The sequence below is a fragment of the Mercenaria mercenaria genome, chromosome 4 (genome assembly GCF_021730395.1).
Source record: "Mercenaria mercenaria strain notata chromosome 4, MADL_Memer_1, whole genome shotgun sequence".
NCBI classification, from domain to species: Eukaryota; Metazoa; Mollusca; class Bivalvia; order Venerida; family Veneridae; genus Mercenaria; species Mercenaria mercenaria.
Window position 1 is genome coordinate 69,448,317 of NC_069364.1, and position 16,990 is coordinate 69,465,306.

Sequence of the window (16,990 nt, forward strand, 5' to 3'; positions counted from 1 at the left end):
TGCATCATGGTTTAATAGTGCAGAATGGCCACAGAAACGCTTCAAAACATTTTTGCCTTAAAATGACGTTATTGACCGTGCAAAATTAATAGCTTTTATTTTGAAAGTACGTAATTCTGTGCATTTTCTTTATTTGAACTATTTTTAAACAGACAATATTTCCTGAAATGTTTTTTTGGAGTCTTTTGCTCTGAATAATGATCAATATTTTGCTTCTTTTATGCAGTTATATTGAAATTCTATGCAGAATGTAAGAAAATTGATGATGGTAACTGATCTTATTAGGAATATAGTTGGATAAAAGGTTACTTATTACGGTCATTTTCAAATAAATATTGGTCACTTTGATATATAATACCTATTTTCCAGTTTCCCATTGATAATTTATTACTTATATACTAAAACTAAGCTCTAAAATTGTTCAAATTTCAGTAAAAAAAATGTGGTTTCATGAATTAAATTGATGTTACCATGGGAACGAAGCCCGTGACCTATAAATCTAAATGTAAAATTCAAAAGCGTTGACACTGTTCTATTTTTGGAACACAGCTTCGGCTTTTTATTGGCATTTTAACAATATCAATGAGAATGATAGCAGCATGCAGAACGATTTTTCCATAAAAAATGTCAGACGAGGGGTACTACTGTAAGTATTGTGAGTTGTAAAATTTGTTTAAAAATGCAAATAACACGAAAAGATTTCTTATGTTAGAAATAAGATGTGTTAAGCTACATCAACAAGAAATATAATTTTATTCAACATTTTTCATAAGAAATTATGATAAAATGCAAGATAACTATAAGCTATTTTAAACATTGCTGTTGCCATGGTTACTTTAAACTTTAAGTAAAATAGGATACCATGTAAAGTGCTTGGTATTTTAATACTATTCCATGTTGATAATTAACAGAATGGCACTGAGCCGTCGAAAAAAATCCGTTTTCATACACAATTGTCTGAATATGAGAGAAAATGCGTTACCAAGGAAACACGAGCCCCGCGACATATATATTTTAAACTTCTATTAGAAAGCTAACGCGCATACTAGTAAACTTATCAATTATGCAGACTTCTACGGATAACAATGAAACCAAAATACACTGAAAAGTGTTAAATATCCGTATTTTCCTTCCTCTTTCAATATAGAATACCTTTGGAGGGTCATGTACTTCAAACCTGGATCAAAATTGTACTTGAAGGAGATAAACGAAATTGAAATTGTAACACTTAAAACATTTAATTACACGAAATACAAAACTTTGTTGCGGTTCAACTAATTTGAATTTACCCTGATAAATAGGTAACCTACCTCCTTAATATCAAATTCTTGTCAACAAGTCGAGGTATTTATGATTACTGTTATACACGAAAATCAAAATTGTATCTTATGTAAATTTGGTCGGTACGTTTCACTTGACAAAAAAAGTCTATATAGAATCCGAAAATTAAATAATACAATTAATAAATGTAAACGGTTTGTAAGCAACAAAATCAATGCTTATCCATTACCGTTTGAGCTGTAACAAGAGCAATAATGCAAATTATATCTTGTGCTATACACCAAAACGTTACTTTCCCTTTATCCATATTTTGTGAATAGCATACAGCATGTCTTAACAAATACACTACATACATTTGTTAAAACGCACCCGCATCTATATATACATTTTCTGTCGAAACGTATTAGGTAACATTATCTTCAGATAATTAAAAGATAAAACAAAAGTGAGATACTATCTATCTATGAAAACGAAAGTGTCGTATGTATGATTTGTATAAAATATCTCTATTTCGTTGGAGACATGGTGAACAACTGGTGCAAAATAAAATGAAATCGAGCATTTTTTGACATTTTATGATTTCTGCTCTCCGTTTGTGAAAATTTGTCATGACTATCTATACGATTGTTTATTTGAACATTAATGCTCACTTACATAGTAAGGTCTATGTATAAGGATAGAAATATTGTTTTGAAACAAGGAAGAGGCAGGATAGCTCATCTGCTTTACAGGCTCTACAGCTAAGACGGGATAAGAAAACGCGACTACCGAAAATGACTTTTGCACTGTTAGACCTAGTGTAAGATAACTCGACTTAGCAGTTTGGCTGGCGAAATGACTCTACGACTATATGGGTGTTTACTCGGCTTCAAGTGACGCCACACTGACGGACTTTAAAAATACAAAAACAATATAAAACGCGGAAAGGTTCACAGATACAAATATTTATTGTTATTGCTATTAAACTTACTTAGAAGCATTAAAAGGTCATAGATGTACTTTATAGTGGAAACTGAATAAAGGTATATCATTTTGTATTGACTCATCAATTCAAACTGTTTATGAGAGACATGGTGACTGATAATTTCACGGAATTCAAAAAGTATATAACCTAGTACGCATGAACTTTTGTACTAACTCTTCAACTATTTTAAATACTAGATAAACTTAAGAATTTCCGTAAGGACAACATTAAGCGTCGACAAAAATATGCTAAAAGCATACTTCATATATTAATCCTTTCCACAAAGTTTGTTAATGGCACGTGTATTTCGTGGACCATGAGTTAATTTGACCTCATAAGATTTTGAGGATTATCATCATAATCACAATGGCATCAGTGTGTCAGGTGGTAAATCTTATATTTTGAGGAATAAATATATGTTTGTTGTTTATACCTTTTATATATTAGATTTAAAGATTGTATAATTATCGTTTCTAAAAATAGTATAAGCTATCGATATTAATAATGCAAATTGTGCAATTATCATTAAATTTTGTGTACATTTGAAATTACACCCTTGAACGCCAAACCTGGATGACAATAAGTTAACTAAATTTAAGCATCAGACTGCAGCTCATATTTATTTTTCAAAAACTTTAACAAATTGAGTAAATATGTGTTTGGGTTCTTTCATGAAATAAAAAGTACACATTCCTTCCTGAAGTATGCATATAGCCAATTTTCATTATAGAATGCAATGCATTTTCAAATAACAAGTACCAACAGCTTTTTATTCTTTGTTGTTTTGTAATGTAATATGTTTGACTCCGTGGAAGTTTGCAGGTTAAAACATGTGAAAAAGAAAGAGAAAAAGGAATCAAATACCTTAACATTCCCATTCGATTGTTTATTTGTTCCAATTCAGTAACCCGGTTGTCCAAAGTTCTGATCGTTTTTTAAGCATTTAAAGATTTTAAAGATAGTACATACCGCATTCTGCAAGTATGTCTATACGTGTGAAATCGCAAAACATATAGAAATAACATTTTATTATCATAACCAACTATAATTGTTAAACATTGCTTGCATCCTTTTACCGTGTATCTATGCTATGATATACCTATATTTCTTATCCGAATTTTGTTTTGCATATGCTTAGATGCAAACAACACCTTTCTAACATAAAATCTATAGAGTATAGTAGATTTACAGACTGTACGTCGAATGACACTCTCACAATTGAAATTAATTATCATTAACATCCGTTATAATTTCAATGAAGATGTGAGAGCATTAGCAAGGAATCAATGTAAATAAGTGTGTGTACTTCCATTTATCTAAATATAAAGACTCATGAATAAAATCAGTGTGGTTATATTCCTTGCCCTTTGGAATCATGGAGACCATTCAATATATTTGTTATGGAATTCCGCTTAGGCTGTTATAAGGGGTTAGAGGGGTGTTAGACATGTCATGAACAGACACGCCTAAACAAGGTTTGCTAGTGTTTGTTGCATCCTATGCTACAAAGGATATTCTTATAGATGTTATAATGTACTAGAACTGGTGTTTTACAATTTAAGATTCAAATTCTGCATTTGAAAAGCGTTAAAGCATGCCTCATATAAAATGAAAAAAAAAACATAACATACCCAGGATGTATTTATATCTTGACATTGCTAATAACTTTACAATTTTTAGTCAGTTGAAACAGGACCTGTACAAACCTATCAATAGAGACTAAACAATTCACAACTCACAACACATACTCACAACACATAATCTTACCACATCACTATAAAATCGGGTTTTGAAATAACTTATCACAGAAGTGTCAATACATTTTACTGAATGTTGAAACCAAATTTAAATAATGATAGTTAAATTAAGCAAAATATATTCCGAATTTATAATAACAACGGTAGCCTTTGTGATGATTTTTATTTGTTATACAATAATTAAGTTCATTTTAACCCTCAAATGACTGACAAACAGAATAAACTGGGGTGATTTACAAAACTAAAGTCAAAATCATCCCACTTTGCAAGAAGTTTTACATGTATAATATTATTATTTAAAGTGAGATGCAATTCTAAACCTGAAGCAGTAGTATCCACATTCCTTTGAATAAATTCAATGTAGGTCCCGGATATAAACAGTGTCTATCAACTGAAAAACAAATTTGTCAATATTAAAAATAATATCCAGATAGCATGATGTATTATAAAAATCAAGCGAAAATGTCGCCCTGTGCAATTAGAGAAAGGCTTAGTATAAACTCTGCAACATGGGGTACATAATTAGTTCGAAGGAAGAGTTGTCGGAGGACAGAAACGCTCGACTATTCAATACGTATTGTCAACTGAACGAATATAAAGGTCTAAAAAATGACATGATTTTGAAGTGTAGAGTTATTGAACCAATGCACTGTATGTCATACCATAACAAATTGTGAAATTTCAATCATTCCCATGAGTGGGTATTGACATACCAGCTTACGTACAAAAACTTTCTAGGTCGAAAAAGGGACATAATTTTGTACAAAGGAAATGTAGAGTTATGGAACCTATGCAATGTAAGTCAGTTTATCACAGTGAGTACATGTGTGAAGTTTCAATCCATACCCCGAATGGTTAGTGAGGTACCAGCTTACAAACAAAAACTCAACCTAATCGGGACACCAAAACCGACGCGGACGCCAACGCACGAGTGAGTCTAATTACCAATTGCATGTCTGTAAGTTTTATTGCATAATTGGATTAATATTGAGAATGCTCTATTTTAATTGCATACCAGATAAATAAGTGTTCTCTTGCAAATGTGTTTTTCAATTAAAGCTACCAGTTTTTCTTTAATAAGATTATGTGGTAAATTACTGTAAAGAGTAGAAAAGTCGTAATAACTTATACGCTAACATTAGAAGTGTTTGTTTTATAGCTTTTTGATAACATCTCCAGAGTTCTTGATGGCCCAAAACAGATTTAACACCCGAGTTCTCATATACCTTGGAATAGTGCGTAGCCTTTTATAGCAGTATGACAAGAAGTCAAAAGTAGAGAAATATTTCTTGTAGTGCATAAGGTTGAATGTGCAATGAATCGAGCTTTATATGGAGTTTTGTGAAGTTTTAGGATCGAATAGAGAGTAGGGAGCTTCATCTGATTGTCATCAAATGCGACATTAAATTTTATACATTGATCTGCATGGCTTTCCACAATATTATTCTCATCTTGCAGTGATAGCTTGTAAGTTTTCATATGTTATAGCTCATTTTGTAATATTTTGTGCCGTAGATCTAAATGATATCCTTTGAAGCTTTGTCTGCAGGATTTAAAATTAAATTTGTGTGTACCTTAGATAAAGCTTTCTTTAAACTTCGAAGTGAAACCTTTGGTTTTAGAGGTAATTAGGAAAGGTTTCATTCATAAAATTTAACTCGAGTTTTTATGTTTTAAATATATTCTTTTTCCATTCAGTAAACTGGAAGCCGCTCTGAAAGAGGCATAATTGTTTTACTGTAGTTTGTCGACATTCTATAATTGAGATTAGAAACAGGGTTAAGTCCAACAAGATTATAACGGTCATGTGTGCATGTTCAATAAACATGGTTTATTAAAATTAAAAGCATACAAATGCAAATGTTAAAGTGTTTCCAGTGTTGCTAATTCTTAAAGTTGGAAAATTGAGTGGAGACTGTTACGTATGTTACATTTTAAAGTATCTTTATCATTTAAAAGTCAAATTTATACAGGTGAGCTTACTTCGACATCTAAAATAGAAGGAAACTATTGGTTCCCCAAACCTTTCTGAATGAACCAGAAATAAGCTCGATTTATAGAGAAACAGCATGTGGTTTATATGTATTACATTCGTATGCAGGTTGTCTATAACCTAACCTGATTTCAAAATATGATATTTTCTCATGAAAATGTATAAAATTGTAAATCTTAACACAATTATTTGATGATATCTTATTAAAAAATGTTGTAATTTTGATAATTTTACGAGTTATTAAAATGGCGAAAATGTAGCTTAGTGGGTGGGGTATGCTAACCCCTAATTTTTGGTATAAATCGTCACAATTTGAAATATATTGTTACAGCGAGCGTTTAATTGATTTAGATCGGTTACATATGCAAAACGCTAATATCTGAAAGTCAGTATTGAAACAATCTACGAAAAATTCGTGGATGGCCAATTATACTTTCAAAAAGAGGAAATTCCGCATTTTTCATATACAATGTTTACTTAAATGAGTATAATTTTTGTTTGACATGCGGTAGAAAGCGACATCCGGTCTTAAACAATCTCGGAATAAATGTATTAATGGCTGAAGTGGATGAACCTTTGCCTAATTTCTGGGTTACGAAATCGGAAAACTAGAGGACTTACAGAAACTGGCCCACAGACCAAATGTTGAACGGCCGAAACATGGATGTGACAAACTAAAATACAGAAAATGTTAGTAAGGAAACGTTTATTAACACTATATTATAGCGAGATGGAATTGTTCAGAGAATGGAAGACAACATACTAATATCAGAAAAGTAACCGATAAATCAAAATTCAACTGTTGCTGACAAATCACAGAAATCTGTGTGTAAATGGAATCAGACGCGTACATAGTATTTGATTATTTAGTAAAGACAGGAAAATCAAGAAATGTTCGGGATTCTTTGACGGTGATCGTAGAAAGATAGAAACTCTGCATAATAAGAGAGCTTTATCATTTGAACGATTTCTAAAGAACCCTGACATTTTTATATTATGCTCAGTAATCTGTTATACACATCAGTTTTTATAATTATAGGCCTAACTATATATGTAACACAGTTTCCGTAACGTATTATCACTTCCGTTACTAGCTGTATATACAAATTTTGTATAAATGCCACATTTGGTAGTTTAGTTTAGTTGCTGTTCAGTTTTATGCAGGTAACTGTTTGAAAATGTCATTTGGTCATATGAGCAATACTAATTGGTATTAGTTGTAATTAATATTCAAAGTAACGTATGTTTCAATCCATTTTAGGATGTAGCTTAATGAGTAGATATTACTACGAAATAACCAAATAAAGCACTTAACTAAAAAGGGGTTTTACAAATATGTCAAAAAGACATCAATGAAAGACTGGCGTGTTTCAAACAAATGGTGCAGACTCTCCAATTATGTATAATATACATCTATGCATGTATAATGAACTTATTCTGATACTGATACCAAAAAGTGACTTCTCGCAACCTCTCACAATAAATTTTAGAGTAAATTGTTGCGTATGGTGTACATTGGTGTTATAATGTGTCCTCTTATGTAGTTCTGAAGCATACGTTACCGAATCTAGATAAAGGTAGTTTTCATCTTCGTAATGATGTAAAAACTAACTGTGTAGGTGCTTTGTAATGCCAGTAAGCATGATTTATGCATTAGCCTGGAAAAATAATATACGAAATATGAAATTGAATAGGTTAACTTTAAAACCTAGGTAACTTATATTTTATTTTTAGATACCCTCATGTTCTGTATTTCTTTTGAATGAAAGTCAAAATTATTCAGACTGCTCACACACTGTAACCAAGTGTACTGTTAATTATCAATATGCTATCTATGTTTGAAGCAGAAGCCATACAAAGTGCTTATCTATGCTAATTTTTACTTACAGAAACTGGCCCACCAGATTTCGAGTGACACATGTGAAAACCTTTTTTGTGTTTTTCGCATTTCAGTAGGCAGTTAGATCAGCTTAGATGATATGTTACGGAATGGATAAGTTACGGAAGAGATAAAATTATTTGAATATTTAATAACCGTTCGATACCTTGATGGCATATACTGAAAACAAGCCTTCATACTGTTGCATTCAAAGTATATGATGCAGACAAAGAGGGAAACACTATTGTTATCACGAATATTTGAAGAAGTTCACGTTATAGAGGAGAGATTTTAAATCGCGACAAAAAGAAGATGAACTTGAAACGACTTTATCAGAAATATTTACCAATCATAAAGTAACTAGGGAGTTATTTTAATAAAGTAAAATCATTTGACGGCAGTTTGAGTCACTTTTGTTACATCTATACCTGTTTCAAAATATTTTGTATAAACATTAGTTCATGTTACGGTAGGTGAGTACTGTTTAGGGCGAAAGTAAAATGCACGACCGGGATAAATGACTTTTGTGCTTAAATTAATGAAAATATCTATCAACAATCAAAATGTACCCTCTTTCAAAATACTGCATGTAGTTTTGGTGCACAGATGTACTCCTGTGCTATTAACAGAGTTATTATTTGGTTCAGTATACTTGGCGACATGGCAGAAATAAGCAACATGCTTATATTTCGCATCTTACTGCACAGAGAAAGTAGAAAAATAGATTGACTCATGGAAGTAGAAAAATAGATCGACTGATGGCACAAAAATGCAAATGATATGACTTGGCTAATGTAAGAATCTCTTTTCAATGTAATTTATTCATCACGTATTTGTAATAGATGAACAAGAATGCAGGCGACAAGGATTTTTCTAAAGTGGTTCATAATTTTGGACTGTACAACGCCCATCGCAAAGAAATATTGCATATATACTGAAGGCCGAATGGGATGCCCGCTAAGGAAGAAAGAAGAGTATTTCTAGGCTGGCCGTGGTGTCAGTCGGAATATACGACCACATGGAGTTTTCAATCGTTGCACACATGCAATATACGATTGGAGGCATAGATGCATTTTAGAACGTTCCTGGCCAAACATATCAGTCCATCCTTGCCAAGAAAAACAAGAGTTTTCCCAGGATGGCAACTACTATCGTGTAGTTAGGCTTCGTTTTTCCAAACTGTTGGATTTTGGGTTCTTCAACAGATACGGGATTGGACGTCACGCAAAAATTTAAAGGCAGAATCTGAGAGTTTTTTTCCGGGGTGACCGGTACACCGTGTCCGCATCAATATATCCCCTCAACATAGACCACCCAGGGAGACCCTGTATTATTCTATAGTAACGCCAAAGCAATCTACTTCTCATAGCAATAAACATTTCGTTGCGTTCCTTTCCAAACTCACCGGTCCATCTTTAAAAAAACATTTTTCCAGAATAGCCACTACCTTGGCTTGGTGATCGTCCACCCTCTCTACACGCCAATCCTTTTGGATCCCAGCTTCTTTACAATTACGAGACTTGACGTCGCAAAAAGGATTCTCGAATATCCATTAGAGACCAAACGTGATGTCCATACATGAGAAAAAATCCAGCTTTCCCGGGTTGCCGGTATACCTTAGCCGCATGCACGGCCACCTCCACATGGCCACCTAGTAGAAACCCGGACTTTTCAATGGTTACCACATAGCAATCTGCGTGGGGATGAAAATGCGTTTGGAAGGCTATAAGTGGTCCTGATTAATCAAATCATACAACCATTCTTCGGAGTATTCCAAAGACAGCCTCCACCAGGGTGTGGTTAGCTACCGCACTCTTTACAATGCCACTCTGTAAACTATCGGATTTGTCTACATTTATGGACCCGAAAATGGCCAAGAGAAAATTTGAAAATCCGTTCATGGCCAATTTTGATGTAGTTAAAGAAGAGCTTTCCCGTGGTAGCGGGTATGCCGGATCTACATGTGATGACCCTCTCTACAACAGCCTCCCGGTGTTTCATCAACTAATACGCTCATACAAACTTCGGCAGGAGGCAAAGAAGCGTTTTAAAGAAATCCTGGCAAAAACATCAGTCAAACCTTGTTTGGAATCAAAATACTTTTTAGGATGGCCTAAACCTTGTCGTTGTGGTCGGCTAATATTTCTTCAACGCCCATTCGGTTCCCCTTTGTTCCAGAGGTACGTTACTGGACATCGCCAATGAAAATTGCAAATATCCGTTCGGAGCCGAATGTGATGCCCTCTCACGAGAAAAGGAGAGCTTTTTCGAGTTTGCTGGTATCAGAGACCAACTCTACAACGGCGGTCCGGTAGGCGCCGTTGTCCCCTTGTTTTTCAATGGTTATGCCAACGCAATTTACTGCTAGAGGTTCAATTCAAAATAAAATCCATTATTCCAAACGTCATTGTCAAGGATGGCCACTATCCGGGCGTGATGGGCTTCCCCAATCTCTACAATGCCCACCCGGTTGGAACCCGTGTTCTTCTAAAGTTACGGGACTGAACGTCGTCAAGGAATGTCGCGATTATCCGTTCACGGCGATGAAAACACAAAAGCTTTCACAGGCTGCCCAGTATGCCCAATACTGATTTACAGAATCTCTGGACCGCTGGTCCTTTTATGGCGACGCTCGAGCAATTTACAGCTGCATGGAAAATAAGTTTTGAAGCGTTCCTGGCCAAATATATACGAGTCCAAAGTTTTATATTTTATAAACCTTGTCTTCTGCTACAATAACAAATTGTAACACCTTGTAATGATACACTAACCTTTAACATTTAAATATTAAGGAATTTCTGTAATGTCTATTCTTTGAACATTAAAGTCATGGAACCAATAAACAACGAAAGCAGTATTTCGTTCAAAATCTTAACCTTGCATTATCGGTTAACAACAATCAATACGGACGACTGTTTTAGCCAATGACTGTCAAACATGTTTACAACAACCGTTTCGTGTTTTCCCATTATTTGTTTCTGATTATTGCTTAAAATTTCGCGAAGAGGTGGATGTGCTTCTGAAATTAAATGTTACATTTGTTAGAATATGTATTCAAACGGATTAAACATTCAATATAATTTAAAATATAGATAGATATAGTGAAAAACGTAAATATTAGTGACTCTGTGTTGCTCGAACTGTAAGATCAAATATATCACTTTCTAGTTAATTATGGACTTAATAATGAACTTGTGAGAATGTCGTCGTGCTTTTGGAATTAAATCTAAGATTATAATTCATATCGGAATTAATTTTCAGTTAAAACTGGAATATACAAAGATAGGGTGATTAAATATAATGATTGGTGAGGTTTTTTTAACTTAGCTTTCAAAAAATAATAACCTTAAAGTTAAAGTCTTATTAAACAATAATTATCCCGTGATATGCTGGACATAATGTTAGGTAATGAAAAACTCACTGAAAGTGCTTGTGCGGTCTTAAGTTAGTAAATAGACATAATTGTCATTATTTAATAAAACAATCAGATTAAGGATATTTTTATTGGAACGGAAACAAATGAAAATGTAACTAATAATGTACGTATAGTGTTAATGACAATCAATTAAATGACCAAAGCATTTTTGACAGTGGCCATCAGTTTGAAGTTTGTATCTATTTGAGCTTGAGGAAGTAGCATGCATTATACAACTTTAAAAAGCGGCACCGTAAAAGTTGTTAAAATTTTGTATAAAGTCTCTGACGGGATACATTGTATTTCTGTAACACTGTTTTGAAGATTTGAAATATCCACCATTGATGGGTCATATCTTAATCAGCTCTTGTTAACAATTTACATAAAACGATGTTAATAAAACAAATAATTTTAATTTATCTGAAGAAACTAAGTTTGTAGTAGAGGAAATACATAATTATATCATTTTTTCTTTGCAGCATCTCCACGAAATTCTACAATGCACTTTTAGTACATATACCTAAAACAACGTTTAAAATAACTTTCCAGTTATGGTATTAAATTACAACATCAAGGCCTACGGTTCTGATTGATAGACATTATTTTCTTGCACACCGGACTGACGTTCCTGTGATTTTACCCATGCCGGCAAAACCCATCTGGCACCCCCCAATGCCAGATGACTCTCGTGTTGTTAATGACAACTAGTGGTTCATGCACTGATAATATATTGTTTATGTAAAATACGAAAAAAGCAGGTACCTTGATAGTTTTTCTGTTCCTTATAGTATATTTTTCGATTCAAAATACGTTAGTTTACCGTAAGAACATAACGTTACGCTACAAACGATAAAACTAAAGTGGAACTTTGTTATTGTGCGTAACGCAAAACATCATGACGTCACGTCTGCTTACGGAGGTTAATTTCCCGCGCTTTGTATTCATTCTCTACTACAAGAAAGAGTGCTACGTAAGTATTTCTACCTGTTATTTGTAAAATACGGTATTCAAGAAAAATAATCTGCCAGGATAGAATGCTAACATGTATACGATATGCAAGAAAAAATATCAATCATGTGTTTACGAATCGGATAGAAATATCCGTCCCTCGGCCGCCTGCGCATGGACGGTAATTCAGCAAGCCTCATTACCGCCCAATGCGCAGGTGCCCTCGGGACGGAGTTTTCTATCCGATTCGTAAACACATGAAAGACATCATTAATATATTCTCAGTTAAATATTTTATTGCAGTCTGGAAACTAAATACTATTTTGATTAATTGCAATTTCTGATGGCAATAAAATTTAGTAAACAAAATATCTAGAAGAGGAAGCAATACTGGTAGTAAGGTCGTTGATTCTCTAAATATTTTTTTATTCAAGAAATATACATTAAAATGTTCAGTATTTAAGGGTAATATCACTCGGTAAAAATATAAATATCAATAAAAATGGTTAAAAAACGGCATTATCTAAATAAGGATTAACCATGTATTTCAATATTTTATATGTATTTATCTAATTATAACTATCAAATATAAATCTAATTTCATGCTGTTGTTCTCTGATATATAAAATTATTTAAATATATTACTTATATATAAATATATTCCAGTCTGCTTTTATAACAACTACATTTGATATTCACGTGTGTATGTCTCACTGTTTATATTTAATTAAATTACTAGTATACGGATAGTTTTATTATGTAACTTGTCATTTCGTTTATTACGATATGAATGATTTCATTAAAAAGGATACTTGTATTTGCACTGTCTGTCTCAATTAAAATTCCAAGAACCGCTAATATTAGTTTAAAAGTGAGCGCTGTCGATATTTTTGCATTCATGTTCTTTTATTGGTTGATTTTTTATTATTATTATTATTATTATTTCACCTTTTAACTTATATTGAAAATAAGCTTTAAACATGTGAACTTAATTAAATGAATTAATTATCATGTCGAATACCCCGCGATTTATCGTGTTTATTCTCAAATAAAACAATGAAAATTAGTAATTTAAAAAGTGATATTTATACATTTTCGAGGTAGCGACAATCACCTTGACAATGATAAAATAATAGAGCTATCGCAATTAGTTGCAAAGATTTCTAAAAAGCAGGAATTTTACGTTTTATAACGTTACATTTACTGTGTAAAACAGCGGGAAGACCATAACATGAATCGTACACAAAACTCAAAATAGTTCCATATTCTTATTTTGACACTATTTTTTGTTTGCTAGACGAGATGTAGACACTGAAAATGTGGAATTTGTATGTGCAACACTTTTGTAAATTTAAGATGCAGATTTTGTTCACATGGCGGTAAGACAGATGCATACAGTGTCAGTAAGTTAAGGTAAATATTGTTTTTGTTTTTTAGGTTTTAATAGTCGATTTCCTAACAAGGAGGATTTGTAATGGTTGAGCAGAGAGGGGTTGGGGATGTAGAGGTTTATTCCAACATTTAGTTTCTATTAATAAATTATTTTTCTTCACATTAATATTTAGTTTTAGCAAATTTTTTAACACTAGCTTAAAATTTATAGAACAAAATCGAAGCAAACATTAGTGCTACAAGCTGGAAGTTTTGGTGCAGCATTTGTTTGACACTCATACTCGTACGAAAAAGTGAATATTAAACACATGTTTACATCTCAAAGCGAAAGGAAGAACCGCTCTTAGAAATTGTCAGTACATATAGAGGAAACTGAGCAGCACGTAAAGTTTGCATTGTTACTTTATTTGCACCTACATAAAGAATTGTAAAATTAAAAAGTTTATGTGCCTAACGTACCTTGCCTTCTGGTTCCACAACGGTAGTATGTTAGGAAATCACCTCGTTTGGATTAAATTGAGGCGTGGTGCATCATAGACAGGTGTTTAAGTTCTTTTGCCGAGTATTCATGGGGTGGTACCTCATTGCATTCCTTTATCTGTTGATTTGTGTTTCGATATGTTTGATATTGTTTATTTATTGATTGAGTTGTTTTACGGCAAGCAGTGCATTCAGGCAATGTTCCGCCTTTATTATTATCAAAATACAAACATGGTTTCAGTGTTAGAAGCTTTATTCCTTGAAATGTCTAAATCCGTTTGATATATGTATTTCTATTCTTTTCAGGTATGGTGATAATGTGTACTAGAATGGAACCTTGAAATGTTTTAAAGCTTTAAAACTATTGAAGTGTTTCTTTCTTCAGTGTTGGAGAACAACACTCAGTATACAGGATTAATTTGTCAATACAATTTTGAATATACATAGATATAGAGAATGAGTACAATTATATTATTTGTGAGTAGGTTTTATTATAATGTTTGATATGTATTTAAATTGAATTTAATTTTTGAAAGGAATTTGAAATATATATAGATCCAGTGGATGAATGCAATTATTTGTGAGTAGATTTTATTATATTTTTTTCTGTGTATTCAAATTTGATCTATATTTCAATACGATCAGAGTATACATAAACAGAGTGAATGGAAATAATTAATTGTGGTATTTAGGTTGGATTTAATTTTCAACACATTTTTGAATATACAACGACGAAGTGAGGAAATTTATTTAATTATTAATAATTATGTTTAATTGCGATCGTTAACACTGAAATCGGATTGAATTTCTAATACAATTTGGAATATGCACATACATCTTGAAGATATGTAATTATTGGTGATATTCTAATTGGATATTGTTTTCAATACAATTCGGAATATTCATACTTATAGTGAAGGTATATGATTGTTGGTGAAATTCAGATCGAAATCAATGTTTAATACAAATTGGAATTTGCAAAGCTTTAGTTAAAAAATACAATCACCGGTGAGTAAGGTTTATTCTAATCATTGATATATATTCGGATCTGATATAATTCCCAAAACTTTAGCAGGATCCATTGATAAAATCAAGAAATATGATTATCAAATACCCTTAGTTTTAATCATTCTAAGATCATGATGATCTCTTTTTATTGTAGCATCTATTTTTAGTGAACTTCATAAACCGAAAGAATTATTTGGTCCAACGGACCGCAGAAACTATTTTGACGCCGGAAAGTTTTGTCTCGTCCGTCAGTTATTTATCTATTTATTTATTTGGGTTTTAAGGCGCAACAACACATTATAGGTTATATGGCGCCAAACAGGACTACAAATTTTGGTTCCACATCTCATTTACATCGAAATAAAAACATGAGGTATAGAATCAAACTTTGCATACCTGCTGGAATCACAGAGTTACCGCAAAACCAAGTGTTAAGACCCTATTAGTCGCCTCTTACGATCATGCAAGGGTAAGGCAGTGGTTCCAATTCTTTTTATACACAGATCGTCCCAGAACCACATAGGGCTCCGTCCGTCAGATAAAATAGCTAAACAATCATGCTATTAAAAGTGTTTTTTTTTCATATTTCGACATTTGTTGCAATATTTATAAACAAAATGATCAACGAAATAATCTGAAGGTCAGTGCATGAGATGTTTACTATTAATCTTCCCAACAGAACTTGCCGTAGTTACTGTACTATAATTGTTTTGATTTTGTAATTGAATATATTTTATTTTCTTTAAAATTTCAATAATTTTCAAAAGCACATTTAAAGCGTAGAAATCACTGTCTGTGCTGTGCGAATTGTACAAAATCCCTAAAATATCTTTTGCAAAATTTACCATTTCTGTATCCGGTCCTACCTTTTTCTGTCGGGATATTCTTGTTGAAATAAAGTAAGTTTCTCCCCAAATCCTTCAACAGTTAGAAGTTTAACAAGAAATCATAAAAATTTTTGAATCGAATAATACGTTATGTGCAACTAAAATTGTTTATCTGAAGGGTTGTTTAAAATCTTTGAAATTAATGAAAGATAATCGGGTATCCGTTGATAACCAACATTCGCTGTTATGGAACATACATTTTACGTGTATTTCATTATTTGTAATTTGTGTTGTTGCTTGTAGAATCACACCATTTGGCGGATAGATGTAAGTGTCAAACGTCTTCCCAGATCCGGTATCCAGATCAGCTGGGTGAATCATATTTGCATCGACTCCTGAAAACAATATCATGAATTAAATTTTTTGTAATTTTCTATAATTGTTCAAGCTATTTACACATTATGTTTGTTCAATTTTAGGTTCTTACTTATGAATACATCACCTCTAAATTCGGTACATTATTTTGATTGTATATCAATCATTATAATCTGTATTTTGCTAATTATTGGTGTAACTGTCCAATGATAGAGTTATGTCTATTCAAAGAAGTGGAAACAACAGTTAATTATTTATAATGCAAAAATAAACGTTTTAAAAATATCACAGATTCTTCTTTAAAAGAAATAAATTTTGTTTTGCTAATTTCTCCTGAAATACTGTGGTATCTTTAAATTTTATGACCTCCCTTTAATTTTTGATGATATTTTTATATAATTGCTAAATAATACTTTTGTCATAAAGAACTAGTGGGCTATTGGATTATTTTTTCTTTTTACAGTATCCAAAATTGATACATGTAATTCAATTATCCAGTTGTTATTCATTAACATATTTATCGAGCATAAATATGTTTTAACAACACTTATTATATCCCCTTTTTGAATGGTACAGTGTCTGTTTCTGCTTGCTTAAAAAGTTTGTGCGCACAGGGTATTCTTGAGATGCATTATACATTATTTTCTTGAGGTTTGCCGCAACCTCTTTCT

At 32.4% G+C, this 16,990-nt stretch overlaps 1 long non-coding RNA gene across 1 annotated transcript; it reads left to right on the plus strand.

Annotated features, from left to right (window-relative positions):
- The first annotated feature begins 8,625 nt into the window (after positions 1-8,625).
- LOC128556441 (uncharacterized) lies at positions 8,626-16,735 on the plus strand. The gene is made up of 3 exons (XR_008370669.1): positions 8,626-12,259; positions 13,535-13,650; positions 14,416-16,735. It is a non-coding gene; the product is annotated as an uncharacterized LOC128556441 (long non-coding RNA).
- The last annotated feature ends 255 nt before the right edge of the window (positions 16,736-16,990 follow it).